Below are 15,880 nucleotides of genomic sequence, written 5' to 3' on the forward strand. Positions count from 1 at the left end.
ATGAATTTGCAGATTGCCCTTTCTAATTCGTTGAAGAATTGAGTTGGAATTTTGATGGGGATTGCATTGAATCTGTAGATTGCTTTTGGCAAGATAAAAATTTTTACTATATTGAGCCTGCCTATCCATGAGCATGGGAGATCATTCCATCTTCTGAGATCTTCTTTAATTTCTTTCTTCAGAGACTTAAAGTTCTTATCATAGAGATCTTTCACTTCCTAAGAGTCATGCCAAGGTATTTTATATTATTTGTGACTATTGAGAAGGCTGTTGTTTCCCTAATTTCTTTCTCAGCCTGTTTACCTTTTGTGTAGAGAAAGGCCATTGAATGGTTTGATTTATTTTTATATCCATGTACTTCACTGAAGCTGTTTATGAAGTTTAGGAGTTCTCTATTGGAATTTTTTGTGTCACTTATATATACTATCATAGCATCTGCAAAAAGTGATATTTTGACTGCTTCCTTTCCATGTTGTATCCCCTTGATCTCCTTTCATTGTCAAATTGCTCTGGCTAGGACTTAAAGCACTATGTTGAATAGGTATGGAGAATGTGGGCAGCCTTTTCTAGTCCCTGATTTTAGTGGGATTGCTTCCAGCTTCTCACCATTTACTTTGATGTTGGCTACTGGTTTTCTGTAGATTGTTTTTATCATCTTTAGGTAGGGCCTTGCATTCCTAATTTTTCCAAGACTTTAATCATGAATGAGTGTTGGATTTTGTCAAATGCTTTCACTGCATCTAACGAGATGATCATGTGGTTTTTGTGTGTGAGTTTGTTTATATAGTGGATTACATTGATTGATTTACTAATATTAAACCATGCCTTCATCCCTGGGATGAAACCAACTTGGTCAGGATGGATGATTGTTTTGATGTGTTCTTGGATTCGATGAGCAAGAATTTTATTGCGTATTATTGCATCAATATTCATAAGGGAAACTGGTCTGAAATTCTCTATCTTTGTTGGGTCTTTCTGTGGTTTAGGTATCCGAGTTATTGTTGCTTAATAGAATGAAAAGAGTAGAGTACCTTCTGCTTCTATATTGAGGAATATTTTGTGAAGAACTGAAATTAGTTCTTCTTTGAAGGTCTGATAGAACTCTGCACTAAAGACATTTGGTCCTGGGCTTTTTTTTTTTTTTTTTTTTTTTTTTTTTGGTTGGGAGACTATTAATGACTGCTTCTATTTTTTTAGGCGATATAGGACTGTTTAGATCATTAACCTGACCCTGACTTAACCTTGGTACCTGGTATCTGTCTAGAAATTTGTCCCTTTTTTTTTCCCTATTACACACACACACACACACACACACACACACACAGGAGAAAGTAACTCTCTTGGTCTTATTTTTGTTGTTATTTTTTATTTCAACAATTTGACTACCAAGCAAATTAACACAAACATGTTTGTGAATCATACAAATAAACAAATCTTCATGCTGTTAAAAGTCTGCTTAAACTCTTTTTTTTTAATTTTTAATATTTTTATTACATATTTTCCTCAATTACATTTCCAATGCTATCCCAAAAGTCCCCCATAGCGCCCCCCACTTCCCTACCCACCCATTCCCATTCTTTTGGCCCTGGCATTCCCCTATATTGGGGCATATAAAGTTTGCAAGTCCAATGGGCCTCTCTTTCCAGTGCTGGCCGACTAGGCCATCTTTCGATACATGTGCAGCTAGAGACAAGAGCTCCGGGGTACTGGTTAGTTCATCATGTTGTTCCAACTATAAGGTTAGCTCCTTGGGGAAATTTGTCCCTTTAATCCAGGTTTTACAGGTGTTTTTTTTTTAAGTATAGCCTTTTGTAGGAGGATCTGATGGTGTTTTGGATTTCTTCGGGATCTATTGTTATGTCTCCCTTTTCATTGCTGATTTTGTTAATTAGGATGCTGTCCCTGTGCCCTCTAGTGAGTCTGGCTAAGGGTTTATCTATCTTATTGATTTTCTCAAAGAACCAGCTCCTACTTTGGTTAATTCTTTGAATAGTTCTCCTTGTTTCCATTTGGTTGACTTCGCCCGAGTTTCATTATTTCCTGCCTTCTACTCCACTTGGGTAAATTTGCTTAGTTTTGTTCTAGAGCTTTTAGGTGCATTGTCAAGATGCTAGTGTGTGCTCCCTCTAGTTTCTTTTTGGAGTCACTCACAGCTATGAGTTTCCCTCTTAGAAATGCTTTCATTGTGTCCCATAAGTTTGGGTATGTTGTGGCTTCATTTTCATCAATCTCTAAAATGTCTTTATTTTCTTTCTTTATTCCTTCCTTGACCAAAGTATCATTGAGAAGAGTGTTGTTCAGTTTCCACGTGAATGTTGGCTTTCTATTATTTATTTTGTTATTGAAGATCAGCCTTAGTCCATGGTGGTCTGATAGGATACATGGGACAACTACAATATTTTTGTATCTGTTGAGGCCTGTTTTGTGACCAGTTATATCGTCAATTTTGGACAAGGTACCATGTGGTGCTGAGAAGAAGGTATATTCTTTTGTATTAGGATAAAATGTTCTGTAGATCTCTGTTAAGTCCATTTGTTTCATAACTTCTGTTAGTTTCACTCTGTCCCTGTTTGTTTCTGTTTCCATGATCTGTCAATTGATAAATGTGGTGCGTTGAAGTCTCCAACTATTATTGTGTGAGATGCAATGTGTGCTTTGAGCTTTACTAAAGTTTCTTAAATGAATGTGGCTGCCCTTGTATTTGGAGCATAGATATTCAGAATTGGTAGTTCCTCTTGGAGGATTTTACCTTTGATGAGTATGAAGTGTCCCTCTTGTCTTTTTTGATAACTTTGGGTTGGAAGTCGATTTTATTAGACATGAGAATGGCTACTCCACCTTTTTTATTCAGACCATTTACTTAGAAAATTGTTTTCCAGCCTTTCATTCTGAGGTAGTGTCTGTCTTTTTGCCTGAGATGTGTTTCCTGTAAGCAGCAAAATGTTGGGTCCTGTTTGTGTAGCCACTCTGTTAGTCTATGTCTTTTTATTGGGGAATTGAGTCCATTGACATTGAGAGATATTAAGGAAAAGTAATTATTGCTTCCTATTATTTTTGTTGTTAGAGTTGACATTCTGTTCTTGTGGCTGTTTTCTTTTAGGTTTGCTGAAGAATTACTTTCTTCCTTTTTCTAGGGTGTGGTTTCCATCCTTGTATTGGTTTTTTTCTGTTATTATCCTTTGAAGGGCAATATTTGTGGAAAGATAATACGTGAATTTGTTTTGTTTTGTTTTGTTTTTCATGGAATACTTAGGTTTCTCCATCTATGGTAATTGAAAATTTGTCTGGGTATAGTAGCCTGGGCTGGCATTTGTGTTCTCTTAGTGTCTGTATAACATCTGTCCAGGATCTTGTGGCTTTCATAGTCTCTAGTGAAAAGTCTGGTGTAATTCTAATAGGCCTGCTTATATGTTACTTGACCTTTTTCCCTTATTGCTTTTAATATTCTATCTTTATTTAGTGCATTTGTTGTTCTGATTATTATGTGTCGGGTCGAATTTCTTTTCTGGTCCAGTCCATTTGGAGTTCTGTAGGCTTCTTGTATGTTCGTGGGAATCTCTTTCTTTAGGTTTGGGAAGTTTCCTTCTATAATTTTGTTGAAGGTATTTGCTGGCCCTTTAAGTTGAAAATCTTCACTCTCATCTACTCTTATTATCTGTAGGTTTGGTCTTCTCATTGTGTCCTGGATTTCCTGGATGTTTTGAGTTAGGGTCTTTTTGCATTTTGCATTTTCTTTGATTGTTGTGCTGATGTTCTCTATGGAATCTTCTGCATCTGAGTTTCTCTCTTCCATCTCTTGTATTCTGTTGCTGATGCTCACATCTATGGTTCCAGATTTCTTTCCTAGGGTTTCTATCTCCAGTGTTGCCTCACTTTGTGTTTTCTTTATTGTGTCTACTTCCCTTTTTAGGTCTAGTATTGTTTTGTTCATTTCCATCACCTGTTTTGATGTGTTTTCCTGTTTTTCTTTATGGACTTTTACCTGTTTGGTTGTATTTTTCTGTTTTTCTTTAAGGACTTGTACCTCTTTAGCAGTGTTCTCCTGTATTTCTTTAAGTGAGTTCTTAAAGTCCTTATTGATGTCCTCTACCCTCATCATGAGATATGCTTTTAAATCCGGGCCTAATGTTTTGGGTGTGTTGGGGTGCCCAAAACTGGGCGAGGTGGGAATGCTGCATTCTGATGACGGTGAGTGGTTTGTTTTCTGTTAGTAAGATTCTTATGTTTGCCTTTTGCCATCTGGTTAATCTCTGGAGTTAGTTGTTATCATTGTCTCTGGTTATAGCTTGTTTCTCTCCTGATTCTGTTAGCCTCTATCAGCAGACCTGGGAGACTACCTGTCTCCTCTGAGTTTCAGTGGTCAGAGAACTCTCTGTAGGCAAGCTCTCCTCTTACAGGGAAGGTGCACAGATATCTGGAGTTCGGACCTCCCTCCTGCCAGAAGATGAAGGCCCGAAACAGGATCTGTCCCAGAAGCTCCGTTACTTCGGCCTGTCACAAAAGCTGTTAGCTTCTGTAGTCCTCACTCTCACCTGCACAGACTAGTCTCAAAGGGATTCGTGAACCAAGATGGTTCCCCCAGGTGCTCAGGCAAAGCCCTCCTGGTCAGAGCGGACACCTCTCCTCTGGAAGGGTGGATTCCCGGATGTCTGGAGCCCGAATCGGGGTCTGCCTCAGAAGCTGTCCTCTAGGGACCTTGGGAGTGTCTGCCGAATCTGTGCCCAGGTGACCCACTGCTTTCGCCGGCCAGAAGGGACTTGTGACCCTGGTCAGCCCGGGTTTCCTGCTTTCCTAATGCTGTCTCAGGTTTCACGCGATTGTAATGGAACAGAAGTTTTGTTCTATTCACAGGTGGTCCTAAGATCGCGTGGAGAGTCCTCTAGGGGACCTTGGTCGTGTCCACTGACTCCCCACCCAAGGTGACCTGGTGCTGGTGCCTACGGGAAGTGACCTCCATTGCTTTTCTTAAAGGACATTGTGACAAGAATAACTATTACCAAATCTCCAGACATGGTGATATCCCTTTGAAGATGATAACATATTAGTAACATGTGTACAGCAATATATGTGAATGTTATACATTATAAGAATGACCTATCTGTTTATTTCTGCTACTTGACAGAATAGAACGATTTTAGGACTGTTCCAGAGATCTGGAAGGTGAGAGAAACTCGAGACTCACAGGGAGGGACCTTAGATGAAATGCCTTACTGTTGGGAGAAGGAACTTGTAGAGTGTACCTCCTGTACAAAGACAGGGCATCAAGTGGAGGGATGGGATTGCCATCCCACAGTCTGAAACCCTGTCTAAAAGAACTGCAGGAGAAGAGCCGGAGGACAGGGAGTTCCAGTGACAGGCCCAAATTGAGATGCAGCTCAGTGAGTAGGCCCCAAGGACTGACACTATTATAGAGGCTATGGTGTGCTTACAAATAGCAGCCTATCATGACTGTCCCACAAGTAGCCTAATGAATTTCATGCAGATATTTACATCCAACCAATGGACAGAAGCTGGTGACCCCTGTGGTTGAATTGGGGAAAAGCTGGAAGAAGCTGAGGAGAAAGGTATCCCTATAGGAAGACTGGCAGTCTCAGCTAATCTGCTTCCTGGGATATCTCAGACACTGAGCCACCAAATAGGCAGTATAAATTAGCTGATATGAGGCCCCCTACAGTCAAGGACAGGGGGGTCTGGACTCATTCAGAGAAGATGCACATAACTCTCTAGAGCCTTGGGGTCCCAGGGAGTAGAGAGATCTTGTAGAGTGTGATGGGGGAAATGTCATCCTCTTGGAGGGAGATAGAGGAGGTATGGGGTGTGGAACAGTTGGAGGGTAGACTGGGAGTTGGATAAAGTCTAGATAGTAAAAAATTATTAAAGAATTTTTAAATAAGAATATGATAAGTGACAGAGCTGGTGACACAGAAACCCTCCCACACCCAGTGACAGCTGGACTCCCAGGATATCTGTCACAATCAGGTTGATAGGGGCACTGGAGGAACAAGATCCTGCCAGAGTCAGCAAGGCAAGTTAACTCCTGAGATAAACAGATGGTAAGAGGCAAGCTCAAGAATATATACAACAGAAGCCAATGACACTTGGCACAACATGAACCCGGCTCTCCCACCAAAGCAAATCCTGGATACCCTAACACACCTGAAAAGCTGTACTCTGACCTAAAATTCTGTATCTAATCCTGACCTAAAATCCTGAAGATGATGAAGGTCCTTAAAGAGGACGTGAACAACTTCCTTAAAAATTATAGGAGAATATAGAAAACAGGCAGCAACCCCTAATATATATATCTGTATATATATATACAGGAAAACAAAATCAAACAGGTGAAGGAATTGAACAAAACCATCCAGGATCTAAAAATGGAAACACTAACAATAAAGAAATCACAAGGGAAGACAACCTTGTCGATGGAAAACCTAGGAAAGAGATCTAAAGTTACAGATGAAGCATCACCAATGAAATAAGAGAGATAAAAAAGAATCTAAGGCACAGAAGATACCGTAGAAGACATTGACACAACAGTCAAAGAAAATACAAAGTGCAAAAAGCTTTTTAACTCAAAACATCTTTTTTTAAATATACTTTTTATTAGGTATTTTCCTCATTTACATTTTGTGAGGAGCTGCCCTTGCAATTGTCATTACAAGATGGCGCTGACATCCAGTGTTCTAACTGGTAAACAATTAGTCTGTGCATGTGCTGGGGTATTTTTCCATTCCTTGTGCCCTGCCTGTCCCGTGGCGTCATCTGGGCTGATGGTGAGCAGCCAATCAGGGCGATGCACGTCTTCAACCGCTCTTCATGGTCTATTTAAGGACCGGGTTTCCTGTGCTCTGAGTCTCCTCCTCAGAAGCTGATCATCTGTCTCTCGAGATGCATTAAAGCTTTACTGCAGGAGGATCCGAGTGTCCTGTGTGTGTTCTTGCTGGTGAGACTGTATAACAGGACATCTGCTGCCGAAACCCAGGAACACCTCAACATCTCCGGTATTGAGGAGACCCCCCCAGAGACGGGGCGAATTCAGAACTGCAGGGGAAGGTAAGTTCGGTGAGGTATGTCTGATCGTGAACCTGTTGTTCCTTTTGATTTTGGTCTCAACCTAGTATCACCGTGGGACGGGTCGGTAGAAGCTTTGGTTTTGGTAGCCCTGGTGCTTTTTTTTCTTTCTCCTAGTGTCTTATTGTGTTCATCATGGTTGGTGTTAACTTTGAGGTGTGGTCAATCCGACGTAGATAAGCGGCAGCACCGTCAAGCTCTGTCAGTCTCTCGTACATAAGGGAGCGGACCGTGGCATTTTACTTTCACTTCTGCTTCAGGAACAGAGCGTGGTATTCTACTTTCACTTCTGTTTCAGTGTAGCCTTAAGTCGGGTGTAGATCAGCCACAGGCACAATGGGGTCATCACAGTCAGTTGTAAATGCACTGCAAGCTGTTCTTAAGCAGCGAGACCTCAAGATTGCCACACACACTCTACAAAATTTTGTCAAAGAGATTGATCGTGTTGCCCCATGGTATGCTTGTTCAGGTTCCCTGACCATAGCCCCGTGGAATAAACTGGGAAGAGACCTAGATAAAAAATTTGAGGAGGGAGACTTGCACCTAGGCACTAAGGCAATTTGGAAGTATTAACTTCCAAAAGAGTTGCTTAGAAGATGAGACCTGCCAAACTGCTGTGGTTGAGGGACAAGAGACATTAGAAGAGGTTCAGGACAGCATGTCAGAAACCGAAAGGAGCGAGAGATTAGGAGCTCGTAAAAATAAAGACATATCTAAGAAAAAAGGCCCTCCCCGGAAGTTAGAAAAGGGGGGAGTTAAAAAAGGGGAAGGTGAAAACGTGCCACCCCTACAGGTAAACTTAATAATATTTATCCCACCCAAGATTTAGAGTCCCTAGAGCTTGATAGCTCAGATCCTGATGATTTAGACCCTAGTAAAGAGGCAGAATTAGAAGAAGAAGCAGCAAAATATGAAGAGGAAAGGTATGGCCCTGATCAAGGGGTACAGCAAAAAAATAATAAAAGGGGTGGCATACAGCTGTCACCCAAGCCCTCGGCGCCTCCACCATATGAATCAAGATATGGTGCTAGTTCCTTTCTCCCTCAGGAGGAATTAAAAAAGATTCAGATGGCTTTTCCAGTCTTCGATGCTGGAGACACGGGACGCAGGCATGCTCCTGGAGAATACCAACAAATTAAGGAACTTGCCGAGTCTCTCCGTAATTATGGAGTCAATGCCAACTTTACCTTAGTACAGGTCGAGAGATTTGCCAATACAGCAATGACTCCGGCAGACTGGCAAGTGACAGTTAAGGCCACTCTACCTAATATGGGACAATATATGGAGTGGAAAGCCTTGTGGTATGATGCTGCCCAGAATCCGGAAAGAATTAATGCTGTGGCAGAAGATGATAATCAGAGGCAATGGACTTTTGAATTGCTAACGGGCCAAGGACAGTTTGCTGCCAATCAGACTAACTATCATTGGGGAGCATATGCTCAGATATCGGTGACTGCCATCAAGTCTTGGAAAGCTCTTACAAGAAAGGGAGAAGCTGGAGGCCACCTTACAAAGATTATCCAGGGCTCCCAGGAGACGTTCTCAGATTTTGTAGCGAGAATGACTGAGGCCACAGGGAGGGTTTTCAGAGACCTTGAACAGGCCATGCCACTAATTGAACAGCTTGTTTATGAGCAGGCCACACAGGAATGCAGGACTGCAATCACGCCAAGAAAAAAACAAGGGATTGCAAGATTGGCTTAGGGTATGTAGAGAACTGGGAGGCCCACTTACCAATGCGGGGCTGGCTGCGGCCATATTACAATCACAAAAGCGCCCCTCTACTAGCAAACAAAGAGCTTGCTTTAACTGTGGAAAAATGGGCCACCTAAAGAAAGACTGCCCCCTCCCAGAGCAGGTCCGAGTGGCTACTCTTTGCTCTTGTTATGGAAAGGGTTATCAGAAAGCTAGTGAGTGCCACTCCGTTCGTGATATAAAGGGGAGGCTTTTGCCCCCAATCAATGAATCTGACAACCGCCTACCAAAAAATGGGGTTGTGGGCCCCGGATCCCAGGGCCCTCACAAATATGGGAATCGATTTGTCAAAAGCCAGAGCAACTTAGAGGAAATGAACCCCGAGGAGTCGCATGAGTGGACCTGCGTGCCACCACCGACTTCCTACTCATGCCCCAAATGAATGTCCAGCCTATCCCAGTTGAAGCCCCGGAACACTTACCTTCAAGAACAGTGGGCCTGATAATAGGGCGGGATCGTTGACTATGCAAGGACTTATAGTTTATCCTGGAATAGTAGATCATCACCATTTACAAGAAATCCAGGTCCTTTGCTCCTGCCCTCAAGGAATTTTCTCCATTACATCGGGAGATAGAATTGCACAAATGATCTTGTTGCCCACAGGGAGAGAGGAAAGAACACAAACACATGGATGCAATCGTATGGGTTCTTCTGGCCAAGATGCAGCATACCTAATTATGCCACTAAACAATAGACCCACGCTGCATTTAACAATCAATGGTAAGGGTTTTCAGGGAATTATGGATACAGGGGCCGATAAGAGCATCATCTCCTCACATTGGTGGCCCCGGGCCTGGCCTGTAGATAAATCTTCCCACTCGTTACAGGGCCTGGGGTATCAATCATTTCCTACAATCAGTTCTACACAATTGGAGTGGCAGACTCCGGAGGGGCAGAGGGACCTATTTACCCTTTATGTCCTTCCATTACCAGTCAATCTTTGGGGGAGAGATGTTCTTTCAGAAATGGGCCTGACCTTAACAAATGAGTATTCTACACAAACTTTTAAAATCATGAGTAAAATGGGTTACAAAAACGGGAAGTGTCTGGGGAAAAAAGGAGCAGGGCAGACTCGAACCTGTTCCCCACCATGGTAATACTGATACTAGAGGCCTGGGTTTTTCCTAGGGGCTATTGGGACTACGAGGCCCATTCCCAGGGTAACAGAGGAGCCGGTGTGTGTCTCCCAGTGGCCTCGATCCTCTGAAAAATTAGAAGCTGTAACCAGAATAGTCACGGAACAGGTACTCTTGGGACATTTAGAACCTTCCACTTCTCCCTGGAATACCCCAATTTTTGCCATTAAGAAAAAAATCAGGAAAATGGAGGCTTCTTCATGATCTTAGAGAAATTAATCCCCAATTGAACCTTTTTGGCTCCATTCAATGGGGGTTGCCCCTATTATCTGCCCTGCCCAGACATTGGAAAGTTGTTATTCTAGATATTAAAGATTGCTTTTTCTCTATACCTTTGTGTCCTCAAGATAGGCCACGGTTTGCCTTTACTGTTCCAGCTCTTAACCATATGGAGCCTGATAAGCGATTTCAATGGAAGGTACTTCCTCAGGGCATGGAAAATAGTCCTACTATGTGTCAACTTTTTGTACAAGCAGCCCTAGAACCTGTAAGACATCGGTTCCCCACCTTGCTTATAATACATTATATGGATGATATTTTACTTTCACATAAGGATATGGCAATTTTGCAAGAGTCTTACCCATTTTTGATATAGATATTAGCACAATGGAGATTACAAATAGCAGCAGAAAAGGTGCAAATTTCAGAAGTGGGCACATTCTTGGGGTCTATTATATCTCCCACTAGAATAATCCCTCAAAAACTAGAGATCTGCGGAGATCATTTACATACCTTGAACGACTTTCAAAAATTATTGGGGGATATAAATTGGCTGAGACCATTTTTAAAGATTTCCTCGGCTGAGTTAAAACCTTTATTTGATATTCTGGAAGGGGATTCTCATATCTCCCCCCCTAGGACTCTTACTTTGCCGCTAATCAGGCCTTGCAAAAGGTAGAGAATGCCTTGCAAAAAGCTCAGTTACAGCGCGTTGATGAGTCACAGCCTTTTGATTTGTGTGTCTTTAAGACAGCCCAGTTGCTGACCGCAGTTCTGTGGCAAAATGGACCCTTGTTATGGGTTCATTCAAATGCATCTCCTGCTAAAATAATAGATTGGTATCCTAATGCAGTTGCACAACTTGCACTCCGAGGGATAAAAGCAGCCATTACTCATTTTGGACGAGACCCTAATTTCTTAATTGTGCCTTATACTGCTGCACAAGTTCAAACCTTGGCAGCTACATCTAATGATTGGGCGGTATTAGTCACCTCCTTTTCAGAACAGATTGATAACCATATCCAAGGCATCCAATTTTACAGTTTGCCCTAAATCCACAAGTAACAGCTAAGGACCCACCTAACGATGGGATTATAGTATATACTGATGGATCAAAAACTGGTATAGGTGCTTATGTGGTTGATAACAAGGTGGTATCAAAACAATACAATGAAACCTCACCTCAAATTGTAGAATGTCTAGTGATACTGGAGGTTCTTAAAATCTTTCCAGGGCCGCTTAACATTGTATCAGATTCTGCTTATGTAGTTAATGCAGTTAACCTTCTTAAGACAGCTGGAGTAATAAAACCTTCCAACAAATACAATCTGTATTATTAAATAGAAGATACCCTGTTTATATTACTCATGTCAGAGCACATTCGGGCCTTCTTGGCCCTATGTCTTTGGAAAATGATTTGGCGGATAAAGCCACTAAGGTTGTGGCTGTTGCTCTGTCTTCCCAGATAGAATCTGCAAAAGAATTTCATAAGCGCTTTCATGTGATGGCTGAGACTTTATGTCACCACTTCTCATTAACTAGAAAAGAAGCTAGAGAAATTGTTACTCAATGCCAAAATTGCTGTTAATTCTTGCCTGTCCCTCATGTGGGGATAAACCCACATGGCATAAGACCACTACAGGTTTGGCAAATGGATGTTACTCATATCTCTTCCTTTGGAAGACTTCAGTATTTACATGTTTCTATTGATACCTGCTCTGTTATCATATTTGCTACACCTCTAACAGGACAGAAGGCCTCACATGTAATTCAACATTGCCTCGAGGCATGGAGTGCTTGGGGACCACCTAAACTTCTTAAGACAGACAATAGACCAGCCTATACTTCTCAAAAATTGCAACAGTTCTGCCATCAGATGAATGTGACTCATCTGACCGGTCTTCCATACAACGCTCAAGGACAGGGCATTGTAGAACGTGCCCATCACACTCTTAAGTCCTATTTACTTAAACAAAAAGGGGGAGTCGAGGCGGCTCTACCCTCAGTACGAAGAGTAGCTGTTTCTGTGGCACTCTTCACTCTTAATTTTTTAAATCTTGATGCCCAAGGCCATACTGCGGCTGAACGTCACTGTTCATAACCTGATAGGCCCAAGGAAATGGCAAAGTGGAAAGATGTCTTGACAGGAAAATGGAGAGGCCCGGATCCTATTTTAATAAGATCCAGGGGAGCTGTATGTGTTTTTCCACAGGAGGAAGATAATCCCTTTTGGATTCCGGAGCACCTCACTCGAAGGATCCAGCTCTCGGACAATGAGTCACAAGAACAAGATCCAAAACATCGATGGATCATACTCCTCATGCTGGGGATTGTGGTTCCTAGTTTATCTGGAGAGTTAAGATGGGGAATTATGTCAACTTTCCCCCTTCCTATGCCAATTATGCATAGTGCACAAGTGTTTCCACACTTTTTTACTACAAATAAAGAACTGAGACTTGCCTATTTACCCTTAGATGAACAGATTCATGCTTTACAAGAAAATAGAACCTTCTTCCTACAGGGAAGCCTGTGCTTTGTGCTAATTTCTTCATTACAAGATAAGAGTCTATGCATATCCTTGTATAATCAGTCAGCAGCCTGGTTAAAGAAGGGCTCTTGGGACAAAATGACTGAGATAAAGGCTGATGCCATAATTATTAGAGAATGGTGGCCCAGCCGAAAATCTGGAAATAAGCCACCTCCACAACCAAGAATGGCACCCTTTGCAAGGGAGGGTCCATGGAAGATTTAATGCTGCCTTGGACAGGCTGCCAAGCTAAAAAAATATACCTGGGCAGTAGAGAAATATTTTTCCTTTTCCTCATATATTAGTGTAGAGTTTAATGATAATTTTGCTGGATATGATTTTACTTCTCTGGATCCCTTCTGAGCTGATACTAACCCTTTTGATCAGTGGTTGCTTTGTGGGGTTAATGGGAGCTGTGCTGATCTCGCCCCCATGGCAATGATTGGAGGAGGTTCTAGTGAGAAAGGAGAAATGACCTTTGAATGGAAAGGTACCTTGCAGACCAGCCGGTATGAAAAACGGAGTTCAAGAAATTTTAAATGGTCTACCTCCAATGTTAAATATAAAAAAACATAAAGAGGTAAATTATACCACCACGCCGGTGTGTGTATGGCCCCCGTTTTTGTGGGTGGTAAGTAACAAAAGCTTAAATCAAAATCAGTTAGAGATAGATTGCTTACAAGAAAAATGTTTTTATGCCCTATGCTGGGATGCTAATAAATATCCTTTTGCTTTGGTTACCTGCATGCCTAGATTTGTCCCTGTTCCTGTAGATGCCCCCAATAGCTTGAGTTTGTTTCGAGAGAAAAGAGATTTTGGTGTTTCTGCTATCATAGTTGGATTGGTGGCCACAGCGGTGGTTGCAGCCTCTGTCACAGCCTCGGCACTCACTCTATCTACTACTCTTCAAACAACACAAACTATTAATGAGCTTTCTATAATGGTCACAACGGCCTTAGATAAACAAACCACAGCCAACTCACAGATACAGGGAGGGTTGATGCTGGTAAATCAGCGCATCAACCTAGTCCAAGAGCAGGTGGATATTCTTTGGCAGTTGGCTCAATTGGGTTGTGAATACAAGATGCCTGGCCTTTGTGTTACTTCTGTTCAGTTTGAAAATTTTACAAGGGCAGCAAATTTGTCAAAAACTTTGTCCCTTTATATGTTACAGAATTGGACCATGGAATTTGAACAAACGCTTCGAGAGTTGAGAGTTGCTATTCTACAAGTGAATTCTACGCATCTTGACCTTTCACTGATGAAAGGCTTCTCCACCTGGATTTCCTCTGCATTTTCCTACTTTATGGAGTGGATGGGGGTAGGCTTGTTTGCCGTGATCCTATGCGGTGGAGCGTTGCTTTTGCTCTGGATGGTCTGTAAATTTAAAGCCCAAACAAGAAGGGACAAGATGGTGATAACCCAAGCACTTGCAGCATTAGAACACGGTGCCTCCCCTGATATATGGCTATCTATGATTAAGCAATAGGTTGCTGGCCGCTCAGCTCTTGCACCCCACGAGGCTAGTCTCATTGCACGGGATAGAGTGAGTGTGCTTCAGTAGCCCGGGAGAGTTGCACGGCTAAGCACTGCAGTAGAGAGGCTCTGAGGCATAAGATGAGCCTATATTGATTTAACTTTGGTACCTGGTATCTGTCTAGAAACTTGTCCATTTCATCCAGGTTCTCCAGTTTTGTTGAGTATAGCCTTTTGTAGAAGGATCTGATTGTCTTTTGGATTTCTTCAGGATCTGTTGTTATACCTCCCTTTTCATTTCTGATTTTGTTAATTAGAATGCTTTCCCTGTGCCCTCTAGTGAGTCTGGCTAAAGGTTTATCTATCATGTTGATTTTCTCAAAGAACCAGCTCCTCGTTTGGTTGATTTTTTGAATAGTTCTTCTTGTTTCCACTTGGTTGATTTTGCCCCTGAGTTTGATTATTTCCTGTCGTCTACTCCTCTTGGGTGAATTTGCTTCCTTTTTTTAAGAGCTTTTAGGTGTGTTGTCAAGCTGCTAATGTGTGCTCTCTCTAGTTTCTTTTTGGAGGCACTCAGAGCTATGAGTTTTCCTCTTAGAAATGCTTTCCTTTTGTCCCATAAGTTTGGGTATGTTGTGGCTTCATTTTCATTAAACTTCAAAAAGTCCTTAATTTCTTTCTTTATGAATTCCTTGACCAAGTTTTCATTGAGGAGAGTGTTGTTCAGTTTCCACATGAATGTTGGCTTTCTAATATTTATTTTGTTATTGAAGATCAGTCTTAGTCCATGGTGGTCTGATAGGATGCATGGGACAGGTTCAATATTTTTGTATCTGTTGAGGCTTGTTTTGTGTCGAATTATGTGGTCAATTTTGGAGAAGGTACCATGTGGTGCTGAGAAGAAGGTATATCCTTTTGTTTTAGGATAAAATGTTCTGTATATATCTGTTAGATCAATTTGTTTCATAACTAGTGTTAGTTTCACTGTGTCCCTGTTTAGTTTCTTTTTCCATGATCTGTCCATTGGTGAAAGTGGTGTGTAGAAGTCTGCCACTATTATTGTGTGAGGTGCAATGTGTGCTTTAAGCTTTACTAACGTTTCTTTAATGATTGTGGCTGCTCTTGAATTTGGAGCATAGATATTCAGAATTGAGAGTTCTTCTTGGAAGATTTTACCTTTGATGAGTATGAAGTGCCACTCCTTGTCGTTTTGATGACCTTGGGTTGGAAGTCGATTTTATTAGATATTAGAATGGCTACTCCAGCTTGTTTCTTCAGACCATTTGCTTGGAAAATTGTTTTCCAGCCTTTCATTCTGAGGTAGTGTCTATCTTTTTCCCTGAGTTGGGTTTCCTGTAAGCAGCAAAATGTTGGGTCCTGTTTGTATAGCCAGGCTATTAGTCTATGTCTTTTTATTGGGGGAGTTGAGTCCATTGATATTAAGAGATATTAAGGAAATGTAATTATTGCTTCCTATTATTTTTGTTGTTAAAGTTGGCATTCTGTTCTTGTGGCTGTCTTCTTTTAGGTTTGTTGAGGGTTTACCTTCTTACTTTTACTAGGACATGGTTTCCATCCTTGTATTGATTTTTTTTCTGTTTTTTTTTTTTCCTTTGAAAAGCTTGATTCGTGGAAAGATAATGTGTGAATTTGGTTCTGTTGTGGAATACTTTTGTTTCTCCATCTAAGGTTA

The sequence above is a fragment of the Mus caroli genome, unplaced genomic scaffold, assembly GCF_978045245.1.
Source record: "Mus caroli unplaced genomic scaffold, Mus_caroli_1 scaffold_8, whole genome shotgun sequence".
NCBI lineage: Eukaryota > Metazoa > Chordata > Mammalia > Rodentia > Muridae > Mus > Mus caroli.